Below are 24,202 nucleotides of genomic sequence, written 5' to 3'. Positions count from 1 at the left end.
GGAAACTCGGTCAGCATGGATGATTTGGACTGAAGGGCCAGTTTCCACGCTGTATGACAATGACTGTCTGATTAGTATTTCTGGTGGATTTAACCTAACTGACATAATCATGGGGGAAAGGTTCTGTTCATTTCTCCCTGCCTCAAAGGTAAATCAAGAAAACATCCAAAATATTTAGTTAACATTTGAATTTTGCACTTTTCAGACTTGATTGATTGGTTTTAAACTGTTACAACGGTGAAAAAGGATGATTTTACAAAATAAAGCTCTTGAAATGATGCCATACAGTCTGGAATCAATCACTAAAATAATTGAGTTTAATTGCATGGCACAGTGATGCTGCAACTATTTGTGTGGATGGTGTCAATATTGTAATTTTGATTATAATTCTGATTATAATCTTTAAAACTAGTCACAGCAGATGATTAGATGCTACCTAATAGGGAGTGAGGCACATAGGTTTCTGCCATTATTGACTGCATATGAAGTTTCCAATGAGTTACAGTAGGTTGTAATGACGTTGCTGAATGCCATTATCCAAAGGTCACAGGTACGCTCAGTTCTTAGTTTTGGCCTCACTTGCAAAGTTTAATTCCTGATGTTCCTCAGAACTGTTGTATAGAAACCGAGTTAACATTTCAAGTCGCGTATGACTGCTTTTCATTTTAATAGTGCTGTTGTACAAATTTGTAAGCATCTGAAAGGGTTAACTATAAGGAGTTCCTTAAGCACGTCCACAATGATAATTTTATATGGGCTCGGTTGGAGAGCAGCTTAGGATCTCAAAAGAGTGAGACCTACCATTATGGTAAATTTGCTGATCATATTAACAAAATATACAAGGAGTTGCTGCCACTTCTTAAACAAGAGGTAGTTTATTGCAAGAACCTCTTCTTGTTGGGCAGTCATGTGGTTTTCCTCTAATGCACTAGACCAAGCAGACACTTCAGATCCTTAAGAGTAAAGCAGCTACAAATCTACTTTATAGCCAACGATAATACAATTTGTACAATAAGAAACCAAAAGAACTGTGGACACTGGAAATCAGAAATAAAACAGGAAAAACTCAGCAGGTCTGGCGGCAGCTGTGGAGAACAATCAGAGTTAATGTTTTGGGCCGCGTGACTCTTCCTCAGACCTGAGTTTTCCCAGCAATTTCTGTTTCTGATTCATACAGCAAGCACTGCTGTACATTTTCTGATCATTTGCATTACAGGCTGTTTACTTTTGGTGCTATTTAAATGTAGATTTATGATTAAGCAGTGCTGTTCGTTAGTGTTCCTACATGCTGTACAGTGAGCTCACAGTCCATCCTGGGCATTAAGAAGACCCCGGTAGTAATTGGAGATAAAATTTTTTCCTGAAAATGATAAATTACAAGGGAAGCATATCTGTGGTGGAACTCAGTTCAGGTCAGGATGGGAATTAGCTGCACAGCATGCTGTCTCACCTCCAAGTGACTATGGGATTGTGAGAATATTAAAGTATAGGACTTGGATTTTTCCTCTGGTTTAACCTGAGGCAGAATATTTTATAATCTCTGTTTGGCGGTTGCAGGGTGATTTTTATGGAGAAGCAAGTTTTTATCTGCACTGTTTAAAGTAATGTCTGGCTAATTAATCACGAAACGATGCAAACCACTTTGTTAAAATGTCAGATTGGTCCATATATACTGTCATACTGCTTTTAACATCAAAGGAGACAAATGGGTAAGCAAGAAATCTTTGCAGTAAATAAGACCTTTCATAATGTCAGAATGTTGTGAAATGCTATGCAGTAAACACACTACTTTTGAATTGTTGTCACTGTTGTAATGTAGAAGAGGACACGAAAGGGTCATTAAGCATGAAGCTGAGCGCAAAATATGCTCAAAAGTAAAACAAAACAAAAATCCTTCGGCACTAATGGTAACAGATGCTTCACATAATAACGTAGAACTTCTGATTGCTATTTGAACAGTTCTGCCTGACTGATCCGATCAAAAAGTGCCCACTTACCTTTTGTGTTTTGTTACAGCTGGATACCTGGGTGTAGCCTGGAGAGGAATTTAGAGTGGGAGGGGAATGAAGCAATATGTGGTCTGTTTAGATTTCGATGACATTGGTAGGACTAGGAAAGAGATTCTGATGAGGGATTACAAGCAGCTTGGGGCTAAATTGAAAAGCAGTACAGCAAAGGTTTGAATTACTACCTGAGCTGCAGGCAAGCCGACAGAGGATTAGAGAAATAAATACACAGCTCAAAGATTGGTGTGAGAGAAATGGGTTCCGAATCATGGGGCTCTGGCACTAGCAGTGGGGAAGAGAGAGCTATTCTGTTGGGACATCCTTTATTCTGTGCAGTAACCAGTATTGTATAACTAGGGTTTTAGGTAGGGCATAAACCAGTAAATAAGGGGTGGGCAGGTTTGTACTGGTGTGGAGGGATCAAGTAAAGGGGAGTTTAAAAATTCAAAAAGAAATGAGACAGCAGAGGCGCAGGGGAGTGAAGAGATAAATGATAATTTAAAAAGTGAGCCAGGTAAGGGCAGAATGATAAGCAGAAAAGTGCAGCAGACATTAGAACCGGGTTAAGTAATAATGGTAAAAAAGCCAAAGCTTATGTTTCTTTATCTCATGGACACAGAACTAGTAATAAGATGGGATGAGTTGGAGGCACAAATAGGAATAAATTAATATGACTTGATGTAGACAGATGGTTGCAGGGTGACGAAAACTAGGACTTAATATTTCAGGGTAATCAAAGTTTTGGTACAATAGGGCAAGAGGTAAAGAAGGTGGAATAGCTTTGTTAATAAAGGCACTATCAATGTGGCGGTGAATGGTCATATAGATGCAACAAAATATAACGTGGAATCGATTTGGGTGGAAATAAGGAATAGGAAGGGGAAGACATCACAGGTGGAAATTATCTACAGGCCCCTCAAGAGTTGTTTCATTGAAGGACAGAGTGTAAATTAGGAAATAATGGAGGTAAGTAAGAAGGGCAGTAAAATTGTCATGAGTGATTTTAATCTACACATTGACTGGACAAGTTAGATGGGCAAGGGTAATATGATAGATGAATATATTGTGCATTGGGGATGTTTCTTACTGGTGTGTCACACCATTTATCTGGAACAGGCTACTTTATATCTAGTAATACGTAATGAGACAGGATATTAGGTTAGTAAGTAATCTCATAGTTAAGGATCCTCTAGGGAGTTGTGATCACAACATGATAGAATTTGAAATTCTGTTTGAGGAAGAGGAACTTAGAACATAGAACATTGAACATTACAGCGCAATATAGGCCTCTCGGCCCTCAATGTTGCGCCGACCTGTGAAACCAATCTGAAGCCCATCTAAACTACACTATTCCATTATCATCCACATGTTTATCCAACGACCATTTAAATGCCCTTAAAGTTGTCAAGTCTACTTCTGAATCTCAGAAACTTGAGTCTCAAACAAATGTCTTCAATTTAACTAAAGATAGTTACAATTAAAGAGTTGTCTAGAGCAGGTTGGGACAATAATCTAATGAGAAATTCAGTAGCTCAGCAATGGCAGATATTTGAAGCAGGAATTTCATAATGTCAGTTCTTTGGGTTCAGGTGTTTAATTCTCTGAAGATGGCCAGCCAAGTTGAAATATTTGTAAAAGAGTCTTATGGGATTCTTGGGTTTATGAATAGAGGATAGATTATGAAAGTAAAGACGTGAAGCGACACCTCCACAAATCATTTGTTAGACCACATTTGGATAATGCGTTCAGTTATGGTCACCTTATTTAAGGAAAATTGTTAAAGTCTTATAGACTGTGCAAAGGAGATTCTCTAGAGTGATCCTAGAATAAGGGATTTTAGATGCAAGGAAATATTAGCGAAATTGGGCTTATTCTCCGAGGAGTCGGGAAGGTGGCCATATTGAGTTATGAACAATTTTGGCAGGATGAAGAAAGATATTCTGTTTCCACTAGTTAATGTGTCAGTAACTAGAGGTCACAATTTCAAGATTGTTGTCAGCAGGAGAGCTAGAGATTAGTATAAACTTCCTCACTCAAGGTCAGAAATCACGTAACACCAGGTTATAGTCCAACAGGTTTATTTCAAAACGCAACTTTCAGAGTTTTCAAATAAATCTGTTGGACTATAACCTGGAGTCATGTGATTTCTGACCTTGTCCACCCCAGTCCAACTCTGGCACCTTCACATCATTCCTCACTCAAAGAGTTGTTAGATGTTGAAATTGTGCAGGTTTCAAAAGAGGGCTGGATATACATTTGAAAGTAATAAATTTAGAAGGGTTTGGAAATAGGGCTGGAGAATGGGGCTAGCTGGGTGGCTCTGTCATGAGCCAGTATGGACATGATGGATTGAATGGTCTCCTTCTGTCCTGTAAAATTCTATGATTCCAAATGTTGCCAGGGCCTAATGCCTGCATCCAGTGGTTTGAAAGGAAGTTGTTACAGAGATCGCGGAAACATTGTTTCAATATTCCAAAACTGACTTGATTCTGGTGGGTTCCATAGAATGTAAATTCACTAATGTGATGTCCCTGTTCAGGAATACAGGAAGTCAGAAAACAGGAAACCATAGGCTAGTTAGCCTAACATCAATCATTGTGAAAATGCTAGAGTCCATTATTAAGGAAGAAATAGTAGGGCATTTAGAAGTGTTTAATGCGATCGAACGTAGTCAAGATGACTTTGCGAAAGGAAAATTATGTTTGACAAATTTGCTCGAATTCTTTGAGGATATAACAAGCAGAGTTGATAACGGGGAACCAATCAGTGTAATGTGCTTGGACTTCCAAAAGTAATTTGGTAGAGAGTTACATAAAAAGCTAATTCCCCAAGCTAGAAGCTCATGATATTGAGATAATGTGCGAGCATGACTTGAAGATTCGTTAGCGCAGACCCCAGATTAATGGATCAGTTTCAGGTTGGAAAGATATGACTAGAGGAGTGCCACAAGCATCAGACTTAGGACGTCAATCATATGCTGTCTATATTCTTGAATTAGAGGAACGGGGAAAGAGTACAATGCATCCAGATTTGCTGACAACACAAAAGGACGTGTCACAATGACGATACAAGGTGTCTGCAGCATGAAGTAGCAAGGTTTGACATCATGTACTTTTGTAGGAACAAGCAAAGGACCAGACTATATTTAAATGAAGTTGGATTCCAAAGTAATGCAGCACCAAAGGATTTGAGTGTTCTTGTGCCCGAAACATTAAAAAAAAATTGGCATCCAGGTGCAGCAAGTAATTAAGAAGCCAAATGTAATTTGGGCGTTTATTGCTTGGAAGGTTGAACTTTAAAATCAGGGAAGGGCTGTTACAATTGTTGTCATATTACTGAATGAACCACACAGGCAAACACACAGTGGAGAACCATGTGTCTATAATATGCCAAGTCAAACTCTAATTCAGAATTGGGAACTTTCTGTCCCAAATGCCGGTTAATTACCCATCAGATGTTTCAGCTTCCAGGATAATTCTGGCAGAATCAGCTGCGTCAGGACATTCCCACAGTTCCAAAGCTCAACCTCTGTATACATTGTTGCAGTAAGCATCATCTGCTCGGAAATCTGGGCTTGTGTGATTCAATACGTATTTTTTTCTTTATCTTGAAATTCAAGAGGTTTCGAGGTGCCCTTACCTTTGGACCAGGAGTTCAAGATTGAGTCCCAGAGCAGGACTTATTGGCCAGAGAAGCTGCACTCGTGATGTGCCCAATCAGATTGATTATCTGCTTGTAAATCATTCCAATACGTCTGAGGGCAGGCAGTAAGAGTGGGAGAGTTGGATGTTAGAGACAGTCTCTAGACACACCATCCTGCAGGGCATCGCAATGGGGAGGCAATGGCCAAGTGGTGTTATCACTGGACTGTTAATACAGAGACAAAGGGGACCTGGATTTGAATCCTGCCATGGCAGATGGTGGAGTTTAAATTCAATAAAAATCTGGTATTAAGAGTCTACCGATGACCATGGTTGATTGTCGGAAAAACACAACTGGTCCACTGATGTCCTCTTGGGGATAGAAACTGCCACCCTTCCCTGGTCTGGACTACATGTGACTTCTGACCCACAGCAATGTTCTTGACTCTGATCTGTCCTCTGGGCAATAAATGCTGGCCTAACTAGCATCGCTGTCATCTCGTGAATGAATTAAAAAATGATGGCCAACAACTGCGGTATTTTGCCCGTAATCTTAGACCAATTAATGAAAGTATATGGTTCAAAAACCAGTCACCTCAAAAGCAGACAACAAAGCTGGAATAAAATTCTAATACTGATCAAACTGTGGTGTTTCCCTTGGAAGGGAATCTGCCCTCCACACTTGGCCTGTCCTCCATGTGACTCTGGATCAAGAGCGATGTGCTTTTTTTAATCTGCCCTCTAAAAGGGTGTAGAGAAGAAAAAAACTGCTACAAGAAGGCTTTGGGAGCGTTAGAACATCTCTGGGACCTGCAGTGATTCAGGAAGGCAGCCGACCAACTCAAGTTCAGTTAGAGATAAATGCTTCCCTCTCCACATCCTCAGAATGATTAAAAAGCTGCTGTTGGCGTACTTTCACCAACCGAGATATTAGTAGTTGAAGGAGTGGCTCATCACCATCTTCTCAGTAACAATTAGAAATGGGCAAAACTTTCTGGTCTTGCCTGGTATGCTCATATCTTGAGAATGAGTTCTTGAAACATATTTTCTGCGTTGTAAATGCTGTGCAGCAAACAGCACAATATTATTGCCAGGTAACATAAATCATTCTAATGGATAGCAACAACACTTTGAATGCTTTATTTTAAAATGCCTCTCCCTCAGGCCCTTACATAAATAAGCAGACAAAACACGTGTGGTTTGATATTAGAATATGTATAGCTATTTCCACACTTGATATTGTTTATAATCTATCAGTTTACTGGAATGTAATACCAGCTGTCATGTTAAGAATTGATTAATGTGCCTTACCCTTGTTATCTCGGCATTTTTGAAAGACGACTTTTTTTTTGAGGCTTTAGCTGTTACTTTCTACATTAAAACAATCACCATGTTTCAAATGATCTGAGAGTGACTACCCTTCATTTTGAAGCAGTGTTTGACAGACAGTGGCATCAAGGAGTCAGAGTAAAATTGAATTCAGTGAGACTCTGGGATAAATCTCCATGGTTTATATCTAGGACAAGAAAAGATGGTTTTGGTTGTTAAAGGGCCAATTATCCCAGCCCCAGGGCATGGATGGAGGTGTTTTGCAGGGTAGAGTCCTCCTTTCAACGATCATATCTTGCCTTATCTTCCTCTACCATAAGATCAGAAACTGAGGTATTCTCAAACGCATAGTATTCAGTCTCATTTGCTACTCTTCAGATACTGTATTGTTGAAATGCAGCAAGACATATACTGCATTTAGGCTTGAGTTGGTAGCACTCAAGTGGTGGGTAATGATCATCTCTAGCAAGGAAGAAAGTATAATCCTTGCCTTGATGCTCAACTGCACAACCATCACTGAATTCCCCATTAAGAACTTCCTGGGAGCTTTTCATTGACTGGAAACTGAATTAGACCAGACATATAATACTGTGGCTACAAGAGCAGGACAAAGGCTGGAGTCTCTGTAGTACCTCAGTTCTTGAACTCCTCAATGGTGTCCATTATTTACTATGCGTACGGGGCAAAGGATGAGAAGAAATTAATACAATAACTGTCACTAGAAAATAAAAAGAGCTAGTGAAAATAATGGGGCTGAAGACCAACAAAGTCCCTTAGATTTGATGGGTTGCATCCTCTGATATTAAAGGAGTAGCTACAGAGATAGTGGATTTCAAGTATCCTTAGATTCTAGAAAAGTTCCAGAAAATTGGAAAACTATCAATGTAACACCCTTATTCAAAAAGGGAGAGAGATAAAAGCAGACAAATATAGGCACGTTAGTTTAACATCTACTGTTAGAAAAATGTTTGAGCCTATTATAGAAGATGTAATGGTAGAGCAATTAGAAACACATGATATGATCACGCAGAGTCAGCATAGCCTCACAAAGGAGAAATCATGCCCAACAAATTTATTAGAATTGTTTGAAGAGGTAACGAGCAGAATAGTTAAAGGGGAAACAATGGATGTAATATATTTGGATTTTCAGAAGGCATTTTATAAGGTACCACACACTGCGCCAGTCAATACAATAAGAGCTCATGCTGTTAGAAGAAGTATGTTAGCATGGATTGTGGAGCAGCTAGCTCATAGAAGACAGAGTTGACTTAAGGGTGGCATTTTCAGGATGCAAACCTGTAACTGGTCAAATAGTGGACCCACAATGATTCATGTTAATCACATGCTGAGGAAAGTGTAAGTCATCTGCCAACTTTACTATATTACACAAAAATGTGTGAGAAGGCAAGTGGTATGGATGACAATAGACAATAGACAATAGGTGCTGGAGTAGGCCATTTGGCCCTTTGAGTCATTATGATCATGGCTGATCATCCACAATCAGGATCCTGTTCCTGCCTTATCCCCATAACCCTTGATTCCACTATCTTTAAGAGCTCTATCCATCTCTTTCTTGAAAGTATCCAGAGAGTTGGCCTCCACTGCCTTCTGGGGCAGAGCATTCCATGTATCCACCACTCTCTGGGTGAAGAAGTTTTTCCTCAACTTTGTTCTAAATAGCCTACCCCTTATTTTTAAACTGTGTCTTCTGGTTCTGGACTCACCCATCAGCGGAAATATGCTTCCTGCCTCCAGACTGTCCAATCCCTTAATAATCTTGTACGCCTCAATCAGATCCCCTCTCATCCTCCTAAACTCAAGTGTATAATATGATAGTCCCGCCATTCTGAGGACATGAAGAGTTGGTAGTGGATAAAGAGAAGTCAAGTGAGGAGGCTAAAACTTGGCAGATGGGATATAACATGGGGAAAATGAGGTTCTGAGGTAATAGGAAAAACAAATGGACTATTGGCCATGTTTTCAAAGGGAATGGAATGTAAAAGCTGCAAAAGCTAAACAAGATACTAATCAGATCATTGCTGGAATACATGAACAGTTTTGGTCACTTTATCTAAGGAATTCTGTATTAGCATTGGAAGCAGTCTAAAGAAGGTACGTGAGTTGATCCTAGGTATAGACGAACTGCTTGAGCTTGATGAGGAACGATTGATTGATTTAGTTGGAAATGTACAACTGGAGTTTACAAGAATAAGAGGCAAACTTTTTGAAACATACGCTGACAACCAGTTTGAATTCAGCCAGGAACACTCAGCTCTTTGACCTTATTACCGTTTTAATTCAAACATGGATAAAAGAGCTGAATTCCAGAGGTGAAGTGAAAGTAGTGGTCCTTGACATCAAGGCTGCATTTGACAAGAGTGTGGTATCAAAAAACCCTAGCAAACTTGAAACATTGGCAATTAGGGGTAAAAGTTTCTGCTTGTTGGCACCATAGCTGACACATAGGAAGATGGACGTGATTGTTGAAGGTCAGTCATCTCAGCTTCATATATCTCTAGTGGAGTTCTTCAGGATAGTGTTCTAGGTCTAACCATCTTTAGCTCCCTCATCAATGATCTTCCCTTCATTGTTTGCACAGAAGCAGGTATGTTTGCTAATGCCTGCACAAAGTACAGCACGACTTGCAACTCCTCAGATCCTAAAACAATTCATTTCTAAATGCCACAAAACCATGATAATACCCAGGTCTGGGCTGAAAATTGCTGACCAACATTCACTACACAAATGCCAGATAATGACCATCTCCAAAACGAGACAATCTAACCCACATCCCTTGACATTCAATGACGTTATTATCATTGATGCTCCCACTGTCATCATGCTGGGCTTACCTTTGACCAGAAACTGAATTAGACTAGTTGTATAAACACAATGTCTGCAAGTGCAGGTCAGAAGTTAGGGATACTGTGATGAGTAACTCACCTCTTGATTTCCCAAAGCCTGTCCACTATCTAGAAGGCACAAGTGAGGAGTGTAATAGATAGATAGGTGCAGCTCTAACAACACTCAGGAAGTCTGACACTAGTTAGGGCAAAGCAGCCTGTTTGATTCCACAAACATCCACTCCCTCTGCAACTGACACTCAGTAGCATCAGTGCGTACTGGAAAAATACAGAAGCTTGCTAAGGTTTCTTTGTCAGCCCCCTCCAATCACAGAACCACTTCCATCCAGAAGGACAAGGGCAGCAGATGCCTGGAAACACTACATGCAAGTTGTCATCCTCACTTGGAAATAAAGTGCTATTCCTTCAGTGTCACTGGGTCAAAATGTAAAAATCCCCTCCCAAATGACATAGTGGGCCACCAATAGCACATGGATTGCAACAGTTCAAGGATGCAACTAGCCATGACCACCTTAAGAGCACCTGAGGACAGACTTTAGATGCTGACTCAATTAGCAAGCCCATGTTTCACATGTGAATAAAAAAAAACAGATTCTTGGGAGTCTTGAGAGAGTAGATGTGGAAAGGTTGAATCACCTTGTGGGAGAGTCTCAGATAAGCCTGAGGAGGTAGGGGAAGCCCTAAATGAGTTTTTTGCTTCTGTCTTTACGAAAGAAACAAACTTTGTAGTGAATGAAACCTTTGAAGAGCAGGTGTGCATGCTGGAATGGATAGAGATAGACGAAGCTGATGTGCTGAAAATTTTGTCAAACATTAAGATTGACAAGTCGCCAGGCCCGGATCAGATTTGTCCTCGGCTGCTTTGGGAAGCGAGAAATGCAATTGCTTCGCCACTTGCGAAGATCTTTGCATCCTCGCTCTCCACTGGAGTCATACCTGAGGACTGGAGAGAGGCAAATGTAATTCCTCTCTTCAAGAAAGGAAATAGGGAAATCCCCGGCAATTATAGACCGGTAAGTCTCATGTCTGTCGTCTGCAAGGTGTTAGAAAGGATTCTGAGGGATAAGATTTATGACCATCTGGAAGAGCATGGCTTGATCAAATACAGTCAACACGGCTTTGTGAGGGGTAGGTCATGCCTTACAAACCTTATCGAGTTTTTTGAGGATGTGACTAGAAAAGTTGATGAGGGTCGAGCTGTGGATGTGGTGTATATGGACTTCAGTAAGGCATTTGATAAGGTTCCCCATGGTAGGCTCATTCAGAAGGTCAGGAGGAATGGGATACAGGGGAACTTAGCTGCTTGGATACAGAATTGGCTGGCCAACAGAAGACAGCGAGTGGTAGTAGAAGGAAAATATTCTGCCTGGAAGTCAGTGGTGAGTGGGGTTCCACAGGGCTCTGTCCTTGGGCCTCTACTGTTTGTAATTTTTATTAATGACTTGGACGAGGGGATTGAAGGATGGGTCAGCAAGTTTGCAGACGACACAAAGGTCGGAGGTGTCGTTGACAGTGTAGAGGGCTGTTGTAGGCTGCAGCGGGACATTGACAGGATGCAGAGATGGGCTGAGAGGTGGCAGATGGAGTTCAACCTGGATAAATGCGAGGTGATGCATTTTGGAAGGTCGAATTTGAAAGCTGAGTACAGGATTAAGGATAGGATTCTTGGCAGCGTGGAGGAACAGAGGGATCTTGGTGTGCAGATACATAGATCCCTTAAAATGGCCACCCAAGTGGACAGGGTTGTTAAGAAAGCATATGGTGTTTTGGCTTTCATTAACAGGGGGATTGAATTTAAGAGTCGTGAGATCTTGTTGCAGCTCTATAAAACTTTGGTTAGACCGCACTTGGAATACTGCGTCCAGTTCTGGGCGCCCTATTATAGGAAAGATGTGGATGCTTTGGAGACGGTTCAGAGGAGGTTTACCAGGATGCTGCCTGGACTGGAGGGCTTATCTTATGAAGAGAGGTTGACCGAGCTCGGTCTCTTTTCATTGGAGAAAAGGAGGAGGAGAGGGGACCTAATTGAGGTATACAAGATAATGAGAGGCATAGATAGAGTTGATAGCCAGAGACTATTTCCCAGGGCAGAAATGGCTAGCACGAGGGGTCATAGTTTTAAGCTGGTTGGTGGAAAGTATAGAGGGGATGTCAGAGGCAGGTTCTTTACGCAGAGAGTTGTGAGAGCATGGAATGCGTTGCCAGCAGCAGTTGTGGAAGCAAGGTCATTGGGGTCATTTAAGAGACTGCTGGACATGTATATGGTCACAGAAATTTGAGGGTGCATACATGAGGATCAATGGTCGGCACAACATTGTGGGCTGAAGGGCCTGTTCTGTGCTGTACTGTTCTATGTTCTATGTTCTATAAGGGTGTAAACTCAGAATAATGAGATGCCCATTTAAAGTATAAATGAGGAGGAATTTCTTCTCTGATGGCGATGAACCTGTGGAAATATTTTGGGTTGAGGGCTGTTAAGGTTGGATCATTTAACATTTTCAAGGCTGAGGTAGGCAAATATTTAATCAGTAAGTAAATCAAAGCTGTGGTCAAAAGAGAGGAAGTGAGTTGAAGATCAGATCAGTGATGATTTCATTCAGTGGCCAAGCAGAGCCAATGGGCTGAATGGTCTACTTCTATGCCTACATCTAATGGTGATGCACTTTGCTTCATGTACCTGAATAAGTGAAGTTTTAACAAAACTTAAGAAACCAAACATGATGCAGAGACAGCAACCTGATTGATTGGTATCCTGTTACTACCTTAAACGTTCAATCACTTCCTCCACCACCAGAGCACAGTGACAGCAGTAAGGGCCGTCTACAAGATTCTCTGCAGCATCTCATTCAGGCCTCTTTGATGACAGCTTCCATGCCACCTAGAGAGACAGGGACGACCAATGTCTGGTGCTTGCTTACCATCATCTTATAAAAGGTAGTTAGGACAATAAGTGCTGGTTTAGTTTCATGACATAACATGTTGTAGAATTGGATGAAAATAGCAGGCCAAGCAGCACCAGAGGAGCAGGAAAGCTGCTGTTTCGGGTCGAGACTTTTCTGCCTCCAGTGGTATATTTTATCTGAAGTAGCAAACCTTTTGTTATCACCCGTAGTTTAAGAAACTGTTGGGTGGGGGTGATGAGTGATATTCTGGTATTGAAGAATTCGACAGATATTGAATGCAAGAGGAGCCAGGAAAGGGGTCTGACTTCTGAAGAAGGGTCCCAACCTGAAACGCCAACTTTCCTGGCTTCTCTGATGCTGTCTGGCCTGTTGTGCTCCTCCAGCTCCACACTGTGTTATATCTAAGGAATGTAATACATATATAATAATTAATTGCATTTAATATTTGTCCGATACTTCAATACCAGAATATCACCCCCGAGTTTCTTGAAGGAGCACAGCTGGCCAGGCAGCATCAGCGGAGCCAGGAAAGTTGATGTTTTGGGTTGGGACCCTTCTTCAGAAGTCATAACCCTTCTCTGCTCCACTGATGCTGCCTGGTCTGCTGTGCTCCTCCAACTCCTCACTGTGTTATCTCTGGCTCCAGCATCGGCAGTTCTTACTATTTCTGATTACATTCCTTAGGTCGTTGACTTGCTCGGGACCATGCTTCCAATAGAGGTAAGATCTCAAATGACACCTCTATATCCTCAGGTCACATGCTGTGATATGGTAGTAATGATGTGTGTATGTCTTTTAAAGGCATACCGCGGTAACACAGCAATGCTCACATTCCATGATTAAATAAAAATACTTGTTGTAAGATGCCTTGAATATCTCAAGATCACACACAGTCCTTTACAAACGCAACACTATTGCTTAGAAACAAATCATTATATAAGATTCAGATAAACTTGGAATAGTTAATAGTCTGTGATCAGCTTTACGTGCAGCTGAACTTTAATGCTTACGCCCCCTCGCTTGGTTTGTTGTACTGGGATGAATCCCATGAGCAGACTTGTTTTGAGAAGGCAGCTTTTCTGTCAGAAATAAATGTCAATTCCTAATGACCCCCACCCCATCCCTGTAGGTACAAGTGAACTAAATAAAGAAACAGTCTGTATGTATCAGAAGCTTTGATGGTGTGGTTGAAGTACATATTTTGCATTTCTTCATGCTGATTATTCCCAGTGTTTGGTTTGCAGTGAAGCTTTGCATGAGAAGATAGAGGAGTGTTGATGATAAGTCCCTAGTGTCCCTTGTTCTCCTTAATTATTGGTATGTGTGTTCTGATGCTCAAATTCTGGGTGTACTGTAATAGAATTAGCTAAGGGAACAAACTGACAAAGTAACAATAATTTTCTGGAATCCTTGGTAGTATAAAATTATCAGAAAACAAGTTGAAATAAAATTTAAAAAAAAAAGAAATGGCTGGAAATATCCAGCAGGCCAGGAAGGAAATATGGAGACAGAAACAGAGTTAATGCTTCAGATCAATAACCTTTCTCGAGGTAATGGAGCTACTACACTTTGTGGTGGCTACTGACAGCATACAAAGCCTGGACTCACTTAACTCTGTCAAGCCAGTTATCATCTGGATGACCATATAGCAATGAGGTAATATTACGTTGGTGCCAATGTTACAAATTCTCTAGATTCTGGAAGTAGCAATTATCACACCTCTATTGAAAAGGCGTGTGCAGTGGGGAACAGAAACCCATAGGCCAGTTAGCTTGGTAGCACGGTAGCTGACATGTAAAGCTCAAGGTAACTGGGAAAAGTCAACCTGGTTTTGTGATGTGAAAATCATTTTGGAGTATAATCGGGTCGTGCTGCTGTAGGAAGAATGTTATTAAACTGGAAAGCATGCAAGGCACATTTCCAAGCATGTTCCTGGGGCTGGAAGGTTTGAGATAAAAGGAGAAGCTGGATAGGCTGGGATAACAAGGTTTAGAGCTGGATGAACACAGCAGGCCAAGCAGCATCAGAGGAGCAGGAAGGCTGACGTTTTGGGTCTGGACCCTTCTTCAGAAATGAGGGAGGGGAAGGGGATTCTGAAATAAATAGGGAGAGGGGGGAGGCGGATGGAAGACGAATAAAGGAGCAGGTAGGTGGAGAGAAGATGGGCAGGTCAAGGCGGCAGAGATGGAGCCAGTAAAGGTGAGTGTAGGTGGGGAGTTAGGGTGGAGGCTGGTCAGTCAAGGGAAGACAGAAAGGTCAAGGAGGTGGGAATGAGGGAATGGGGTTTGAGGTGGGAGGAGTGGATATTTGGGAGAAAGGATGGACAGGTTAGGGAGGCGGGGATGAGCTGGGCTGGTTTTGGGATGCAGTAGGGGTGGGCAGATTTTGAAGCTTGTGAAGTCCATATTGATACCACGCTGATGACTGACTTCCGGCAACCACAACCATCCTTCTTCGTTCCAAGTATAACTATAACCCAGTGGAGAACTTTCCCCGGTTTCACTGACTCTAGTTTGGCAAGGGCTTCTTGATGGAGCACTCAGTTAAAATTGCCCTTGATGTCTAGGGCAGTTACTCTCACTTCCATTCTACAATTCAGCTCCTTTATCAATGTTTGGACATGGTGCTGGGTGCCCTTTAAGCATTTGTTCTCTGTACTTATGAAAACAAAGCACTCATTGTAAGGGACCAAGCCATTGTTTCTACGGATGCAATGGTTTGATTGACAGTTTTATAACCTTGTAATAACTTGGCCATTCCTCTAAGTGGTTTTTCAAAGCTTGTGTGCTTACTTGTAAATATAAAAGTTTTCTTCTGTGCGCATTTGACTGACTGTTTTGAATTTCTAGTCTTATGAAAGGTTATGAGCAATAATATTTTTCTGAAGGATTTTTGTAATAGCCATTGTTTAATTTCATAAACAATTCAAAGACTTGTCCTTTACTATTTTGTTGCAGACACGTGATTGGGAGGACAGCGCATTGAAAGTATAACAGAGCATGAAGGGCCCATAAGTAGTGAGGCATAATTGCTAGAGACCTTAGAAACTGTAAATTGAACTGGACTGATGTCAAGCAAATAGAGCCAGGCCTTCTAAGCTGCCAGCCTTGCCTTTCCCAATTCAGTTACTTCCTTGGCTTTGCCTGCAGAGGCAATGGGCTAGGTCTCCATCTCTTTTCCAAGTCCCTATCATTCAAACTTGTCTGGTGAGTTTTCTCAGGATGGAGATGGGATTGTGATGCAGGTTCCTCACTCCAGCTGCGTGTCTCCATGATGCAACACTGGCATTTAGCTCTTGTCTCTTGCCTACAGTAAGAGCTTAAGACACTACGTTACCAATGATGAGTTAATGACTGTCTACTTGAAGAGATGAAAGTGCAGTTTGTTTCAGGCTAAGGCAGTTCAAAAGTCTCAGGACAATTTGATCTAGTGTATTCTGGTGAACTATTGATGGTGATTAGCAAACACTAGTTTGGTGATGGAACCAAGAGGGAATTGTCTATCAGAGAGGCTGACATTCCCCCTGTTCAGCTCTGCACAATGCAACAAAAGAGCTCTAAGGGGAGCAGGTGGTTCTGGCTCATTGAGAAACTGACAGTGCTCAATGTTGGTGGTCTTCTGCTGTACTACAATGACTCTATTGTTTTATTGTTTCACTTCGGTAATCTCCAGGGATATCCCTGTGCACCTTCTGAGCAGATAAGCCTCGGTTTTACAAACTTATAAGGGGCCTATCTGGCCTTAAATTGCACAAAATGAAAGCACAGGGGAATGATTGTGCACAGACAGAAGCTCGAATCTGACAGATTCCTTACTACCTTTGCCCAAAAATTCTTGATGTGGAGGTGTTGTTGTTGGACTGAGGTGGGAAAAAAATCAAAAATCACACAACACCAGGTTATAGTGCAACAGGTTTTTTTGAAATCATAAGCTTTCTAAGTGCTGCAATTTCTCGAATGCAGGAACAAATGAATGTTTAAAGATTCAACAGGAGGCAGTAAGACAGCCATTTTACGTTTGTTCACCCCACTTACACTCGTTATATGATCCTTTAATCTCTCTGCCCTTCATTTCTCTGCCTATAAACTCTGTGTCTGTGTGCTCCCCTGTCACCACACCTGACAAAGGAGCAGCACTCAGAAAGCTTGTGAGTTCAACTAAACTTATTTGACAGAAATTCTTGAACTGGGTGATAGACTTCTGCACTGTCAGAAGCCCAGCTGACTAGAAATCCAGGGAGAAGGTTCTTTTGGGACAGTTTACTGCACTGAGTGATGCCTCCATTGTGGGAAATGTGTGCAAGTGATTAATATATTTGTAGGCTGGTTCCCTGCTAAACGGTAGCTGTGTGATGGTGTCTCTGCATAGATTTCGTGCAAACAGGATAAATGTCAATTCTTGATATCTAAGATGATTTGCTTAGTTTTGTGATTAACTGTCTGTGCACTCCAGGTCATGCAATACATGTTTGTACTTCAATGAACACTCCATCAAAACAGTATTGTTTTGAGTAGAGGTCTGGTTGATTCAGCGATTGATTTAACAGCTATTTCCAGTCCTTTAGAGACCCAAGTTCCATTTCAATGATATACAACAACTGTTGGTTTAAGCCTTTTAAATGTGAAATGTGCTGACAATGAAAACCTGTTCCATGTAGACTGCAGTACTGCAGTTACAAAACTGATGTTGTTCCACCTTTGGGTGGTGAGCAGAATATCATTCCTGTCCAAAGGTTCTCTCTGGTCCTGTTGGAGGGCTTATTTTGAAGCAGTGGACAGTATTCTCCCTGTCGTGATTTACGTTTTTATTGTTTTCCGAGTTGGCTTTCTCATCCAGTATGGCTTCCAGTAAAATATCCAGTGATCTCATTGAGGTTGTAGACATGCTCGGCGAGCCCATGGGTTTGTTTGCAAATGTTTTGTCACCCTGCTCCTTAACGTTGTCCGCACGCCTCCAATGAAGCATTGGTGTTCTGTCCCACTCATTATTTATAAGCCTCGGTATGTTGGGGTGTTTGGTATTACTTCTGGCTTTGTGTCTCATTGGTTTGTACTCAGGGTGTAACTCAATGTGTTTGTTAATGAAGTTCCGGTTGAAATATCAGACCTCCAGCAATTGCCTAGCATGTCTCTGTTTGGCTTGTGCGATTATGGATGTGTTCTCCCAATCGAATTTGTGTCCCTCTTTGTCGTGTGTTAGTGACACAAGTGAGAATTGGTTGAGTCTCTTGATGGCTCGTTGGTGTTCGTGTATCCGTATTGTTTCCTTCCAGTTTGAAGAATCTGAAACAATTCAGGACATATCAGAGATGAACGTAAGACTATTCCGACCCCTAAGTATCAGGGTAGCCCACAAACTGACAGCCACCCTACGACAGCTACAGATGATCGTAGAGGATCTCACCCAAAACCAGCAAAACCAGTACAAAATACCATGCAAGGACTGTGAGAAATGCTACATAGGCCAAACTGGAAGAAAACTGACAATATGGATACACGAACACCAAACTAGCCACCAACAGCCATGACCAATTCTCACTTGTCTCACTAACACACGACAAAGAGGGACACAAATTCGATTGGGAGAACACATCCATAATCGCACAAGCCAAACAGAGACACGGCAGGGAATTCCTAGAGACCTGGTATTCTAGCCAGAATTCCATCTACAAACACATTGAATTAGATCCTGTGTACGAACAACTGAGAAACAAAATTGTAGGTGGTACCAAACACCCCAACAAAACGAGGCACATAAATAACAACTGGGACAGAACACCAATGCTTCACCGGAGGCAGACTGACAATGCTACCGAGCAGGGTGACGAAACCCATCGGCTCAGTGAGCATGTCTACAACCTCATCTGCAACCCGCATTACCAATCTTCTCAAAAACTTTATCCAGTAATCTCATCATGATCTGCAGAATAAATTCAGATTGCAAAAGTAATCCTATTACGTTCGCAGGAATACTCTTCTCTCGCATTTTTTTGTAAAGAATGTTGAAGGTTTCAACAATAAAATCAGAAAAAATGCACAAGTAGGGAGTATTCTCTGTAGAATGAGCTCAAACTGGTACTAACAGGGGCACAATGACTAAACTCTGCTATTCTCTGCCTTTTGCAGTAGATAGTTGCAATACCCTTCTCATGGAGGAATTCAGGTGATGACTTGAGTGCCTGCCAGAATGAAGTCGGTCACAGGAAGGCCTGTGGTTGGACTTGCTGAGCTGTCTTCAAATGATGCCTTTAACACAGCACCATGTGGCACAGTGGCTTGGAGATTAGTACCGCTGCCTCACAGCGCCCAGGCACCCAGGTTCAATTCCAGCCTCGAGAGATTGTCTGTGTGGAGTTTGCACATTCTCCCTGTGTCTGCCGGGGCTTTTGCTGGAAGCTCTGGTTTCATCCCAACATCCAAGGGATGTACAGGTTAGGTGGACTGACCATGCTAAATTGTCCTTACTGTCCAGGAACATGCAGGCTGGGTTAGCCATGGGAAATGCATGGTTATAGGGTAGCAGGTTGAGCTTGGGTGACATGCCCTTTGCAGGGTCAGTACGGGCTGAATAGTCTGCTTCTACACTGGAGGGATTCTATGATCAAATACCTGCCTAAGGACTTCATCCTGCCTCGTGTCAGAGCTCTGCCATCTCTCAAAATTTAGCTTTAAGCTCCTACTGGGGATTTATGAGCTCCATTTGGGAAGCTCCTCTGAAGAACAAGCAAATGGAGAGAATGGTTTAGTTTTTGTGAGACTGCAATAGCCCTTTTGATGTCTACTAGGGTAAGAAATTGTTTGTTAAAAACAATTTGCCTTCTTGTGCAGCCAGCACTTGAAAAGCAATTATTCTGGATAAAAGGAAATCCTATAAAAAGATAATTAATACGTTGCCAGGTGCAACACAAGCTGTCAGACAGAAGGAACTTGTGACCAGAGATAATGGGAACTGCAGATGCTGGAGAATCCAAGATAACAAAGTGTGGAGCTGGATGAACGCAGCAGGCCAAGCAGCATCTCAGGAGCACAAAAGCTGACGTTTCGGGCCTAGAAGGGTCTGGGCCCGAAACGTCAGCTTTTGTGCTCCTAAGATACTACTTGCCCTGCTGTGTTCATCCAGCTTCACACTTTGTTATCTTATACAGAAGGAACTTGTAGTTATTCTGCTTTAAATATTTTGTGTTTTGGGAAAGGAAAAGGCCATATTTAAGGCTAAAGACAGCACCGCTTGCTGTTGTCTTCTCACTGGGTGGTTTTTCACAGAATTACTGTGGTTCAAAAGGAGGCCATTGAGCCCATAGTCTCTGCACTGGTTCTATAATCACGTCTGGTGTCAAACTCCTGCCTTTCCTCAGATCGCTGCCCACAATTGTTAATCAAAAGGAAAAGTCCAATGCCCTCTTGAATGCCTCAGTTGAGCCTGTCACCACCACATTTCAGGCAGATGTGTTTCAGTGGAGATGAAAGGGATCTTGCCCACAAATTGGAGACTGGGGGCAAAGCCCCCTGTTACTTCACTTAAGCGAGGTGTGCCATTTCAGGATCGGAACCGATTGGCAGCATGTTTTCCTGGCAGGTGTTGTAAAGCAGCTCAATGGGGAGATGAGGCCCCCTGAGGTTTATAATTGTTGGTAGATCCCTGGTGGCAAGTGAGTGACGGCCAGATTGGAGTCACAGAACTGGATGGCAGATAATTGGGAGCTGACAGCAAGAGAAGGGGTATGAGCCTCAGTGTGTACCCATCCACTTCCCATGAAACCTGATGCAATGTCTGTCAACTGGGCCGCTGAATGAAGGACCACATGTACACCTTCTCAATCTCTGAGATCCTGGCAGCAACCCCATGTGGATTTGCTGGCCATCCTCATGAGATCCTTGGCCACTGCTAGGGCATCAGGAGGGCAGGGTGAGCAGCTTTAAGAGAGCACTAATACCCCATTCATAATGGCTATCTCTCTGGGCTTTCCTGCAAAGGACTTATTCAGGTTGGAGACAGGACGACTGACTCCATCCACTACTCTTCCACATAATTAATTGCCCTGCCACCAAGCTTGTCATGAGGAAGGCATTACTTCCTGCCCAGTGTTGGATGTCAGCTATATGCATTAAAACAGGAAAGTTGCTTTGACTCAGACTAACAATAAAGTTAAAGTGACCTATTTTCACATGTGAACAGTGATGGTGGGAAACAAGGGTCGCTGCATGATTAGCCACTGTTTCAGGTTACAACATCCGTGTAAAAACACATGTTCCCAAAGCAATGCAGGTTCCTAGGGTCACTGGTTGACTCAATTAGCCAGACGATTGGTATGGATCTGATGGTATCAACAACACAGGGTTGGATACCTGTTCTGGCTGGGATAGATGCAGAGCTTACCTCCTTACCCCAGCCAGGACCTTATGGAGGTTGTACTTCTGTGGTTGAATTTGCCTTCAGGCAGTGGACTAAATAAAAAGTCCTTAACCCATTGCAAGCTCTTACATTTAGTCAACCTATCCTGTGTCCTCTTTTCAAAACATACTTAGGAAACTCCATTCACTGATGAATACGTAGGAAAATGAAATAACTTCCAGTCTGGAGAATTGATTATCGTATTTAGTTTAAGGACGTATTTTGAAACATGTTCCAGAAAAGGATCTTGACTGAAATATTTAAGAAAACAACTTATTACCTATGAGGGAACCTGTTAGCTAGAAGGACTCAAAATGATGCTGTGATTAAGAGACTCCAATCTACCATACAGTCAATGGGCCTGCATCACAACTCTCAAAACACAGCCTTACCACATTAGATTCTGTTTAAGGATGGGACACTTGCATCAAATCTCACTAAGTTTGAGATCCCATCTGTATTGTCAGACTGAAAGTACCCAGTCTTGTATCTTGGAGTGGTACAGTGGCTCAGTGGTTAGCACTGTTGCCTCACAGTGTCAGGGACCTGGGCTTGATTCCAGCCTTGGTTGACAATGTGGCTTTTGCACATTCTCCCTGTGCTTGCACAGGTTTCCTCTGGATGCTTCAGTTTCTTCCCACAGTCCAAAGATATGCATGTTATGCAGTTTTGCCATGCTAAGTTGCCCACAGTGCCCATGGGATTTGTAAGTTAGGAGGAGCAGTCATGAGAAATGCAGGGTTACAGGGATGGAGGAATAGGTCTGTGTGTGATGCTGTTTGGAAGGTTCGTGTGGATTCGATGAGCTGAATGGCTTGCTCTCACACTGTAGGGATTCTATAATTCTAACAGGTTCTTTAAGGTCTGATCAAAATGAGTACAAGATCACATGTGCGCATCAAAACATTGCAAATTTATTAGCTTAATCTACTTAATGTATGTGCAAACTGATGAGTGATTCTATTAGCTCATAAATACACTAATGAGTCTTATGGTCCTGTCTTCATGGTGAGGACTTTGACAGCTAGCACTTGGAATTCCATCTCAGATTTCATGGCATTGGTCTCATGAACCGCAGGCCGATGGGGTAGTTCTGTGGACCTGGTCTCATGAACCCGGTCTGATGGTGTAGGTCTGTGGACCTGTTCTTATGAACCCCGGTCTGATGGTGTAGGTCTGTGGATCTGGTCTCATGAACCTGGACTGACGGTGTAGGTCTATGGTCCTGGGTCTTATGAACCCTGGTCTGATGGGGTAAGTTCTGGTTACGTCCTGTATCACTGTTTCATTGTAATTTCAGTGCTTTTCCAGACAGTCCATTGTGCAGAAAACAAATTGAAAATATCTCTGTTTTAACTGCATAAAAGAACGGTTCCATGTAGACAATTAAGGTTATACAGTTACCACCCAGCCAAACAGGCAGTCTTTTACACTAAGCCTATTTTCATGTGTTTTGCCACTTTGCTTCAACTGCTCATTGTCACGTCCAATTAACTATTAATCATTAGCCCTTAATGGTCTGGTCTGGCAATATCTTTCTTAAGCCCAACACTCGTCCACCTCGGACTGGGAACTGAGAAGGATTGTTGTTAGTTGTTATTTTTTTCCATCTATGTGAAAATTACTTGTGATTAAAAAAGATCAGTGTATTCCATTAGATCCCTCAGATGCAGAGATGGTGCTTGGTGATAATGTCTCAGAATTTGTAATCTAGAGGCCTTCACTTAGGAAAGGAAATATGCTGTTCTTATCTGGTCTGGCTTACATGTGACTCCAGGCAATCAGCAATGTGAGGTTTGCTTTTAACTGTTCTCGGAAATGGCCAAGCAAACCACTTTGTTCAAGAGCAAATAGGGATAGGCAATAAACTGCTCACCTTTTTGGTGATGCCCACTTTCCATGAAAGAATAAAAAGATAAAAATCTGAGGAACCAAGTACGTCATTAACTTTTTATAGCACCTTTGATGCAGGAAAATGTTCCCAAGCTGCTTCACAGGGCTGCTATGAAGCTAAATCTGACACCAAGCCTACACGAGAAGACATTAAAACAGGTGACTAAACATTTGTCCATGAGAGTAGATTTTAAGGACCATCTTAAAGGAGTAAAGTGAGGTTGAGGGAAGGGTCCTCATGCTTGGTAGCTGAAGACTCACTCATCAGAGGTGGAGCAGTGAAAATGAAGGATGTGCACTAGGAGTCTAGAGATTTTGAAGAGTTGTAAGGCTAGACAACGTTGCAGAGGTAGGAATAATGAGGACCAGAGATTGGAATTTAATAGGGGCCTGAATGATTTGCTGTATGGCAAGAAGTATTGCAGAATTAGATGTGAAATTCCAGCCTGGTCTATCTCGTGCCTGTCAGCAACAATTTGCTGCATCTGTTAACTAAGTTCCAGGTTTCAAGGTGAGATTCAGGCTATGTAATGGTGAGTTGCCTATTAAAGGGGGTTATTGCTTGTTGACTACCTTAATAAATGCAGATTGTGCCTACTGTGCCTTTAAGAGCAATGTGTTTTGTGCTGTGTCTCTTTCAGAGAGGTGTTGCCACATGGCGTCAGAATGTCTCCTTCAGACAGGTAGTTGGTAAAGAGCTTTTCATTTCCCCCTGGGTGTTTTATGAGTGGGTGAAGTTAGAGCTCACACAGAATCAAGGAAGGCTTTTAGTTTTACTTTCAATTGGAGAGAAGATTTCTGCTGGATGCTGAGCTAAAACTTTGATTTCCCAGCTGCGAGAGTGAAGACTTAAACAGCGAGGCTGCCGCTTAAATGTTAAAAGAAGCAGATTGTTCCCTTTTTCTGGACCGGGGAGAGGCAGCCCATGAGAACCAGGATAACAAAATGTGAGGCTGGATGAACACAGCAGGCCAAGCAGCATCTCAGGAGCACAAAAGCTGACGTTTCGGGCTGTAGGGTCCAGGCCCGAAACATCAGCTTTTGTGCTCCTGAGATGCTGCTTGGCCTGCTGTGTTCATCCAGCTTCACACTTTGTTATCTTGGATTCTCCAGCATCTGCAGTTCCCATTATCCATGAGAACTAGAACTGTTTTGTTGAATTGGATTTTTGCCAA

The 24,202-nt window shown here is 42.2% G+C and overlaps 1 protein-coding gene across 1 annotated transcript in view; it reads left to right on the top strand.

Annotated features, from left to right (window-relative positions):
- oca2 (oculocutaneous albinism II) overlaps positions 1-24,202 on the top strand; it is a 468,272-nt gene that overhangs the window by 55,434 nt on the left and 388,636 nt on the right. The gene's annotated exons all lie outside the window — the stretch shown is intronic.

The sequence above is a fragment of the Stegostoma tigrinum genome, chromosome 6 (genome assembly GCF_030684315.1).
Source record: "Stegostoma tigrinum isolate sSteTig4 chromosome 6, sSteTig4.hap1, whole genome shotgun sequence".
Taxonomy (NCBI): Eukaryota; Metazoa; Chordata; class Chondrichthyes; order Orectolobiformes; family Stegostomatidae; genus Stegostoma; species Stegostoma tigrinum.
Note: the sequence above shows the minus strand (reverse complement) of the source record. Positions and strands in the feature narration are given on the sequence as shown.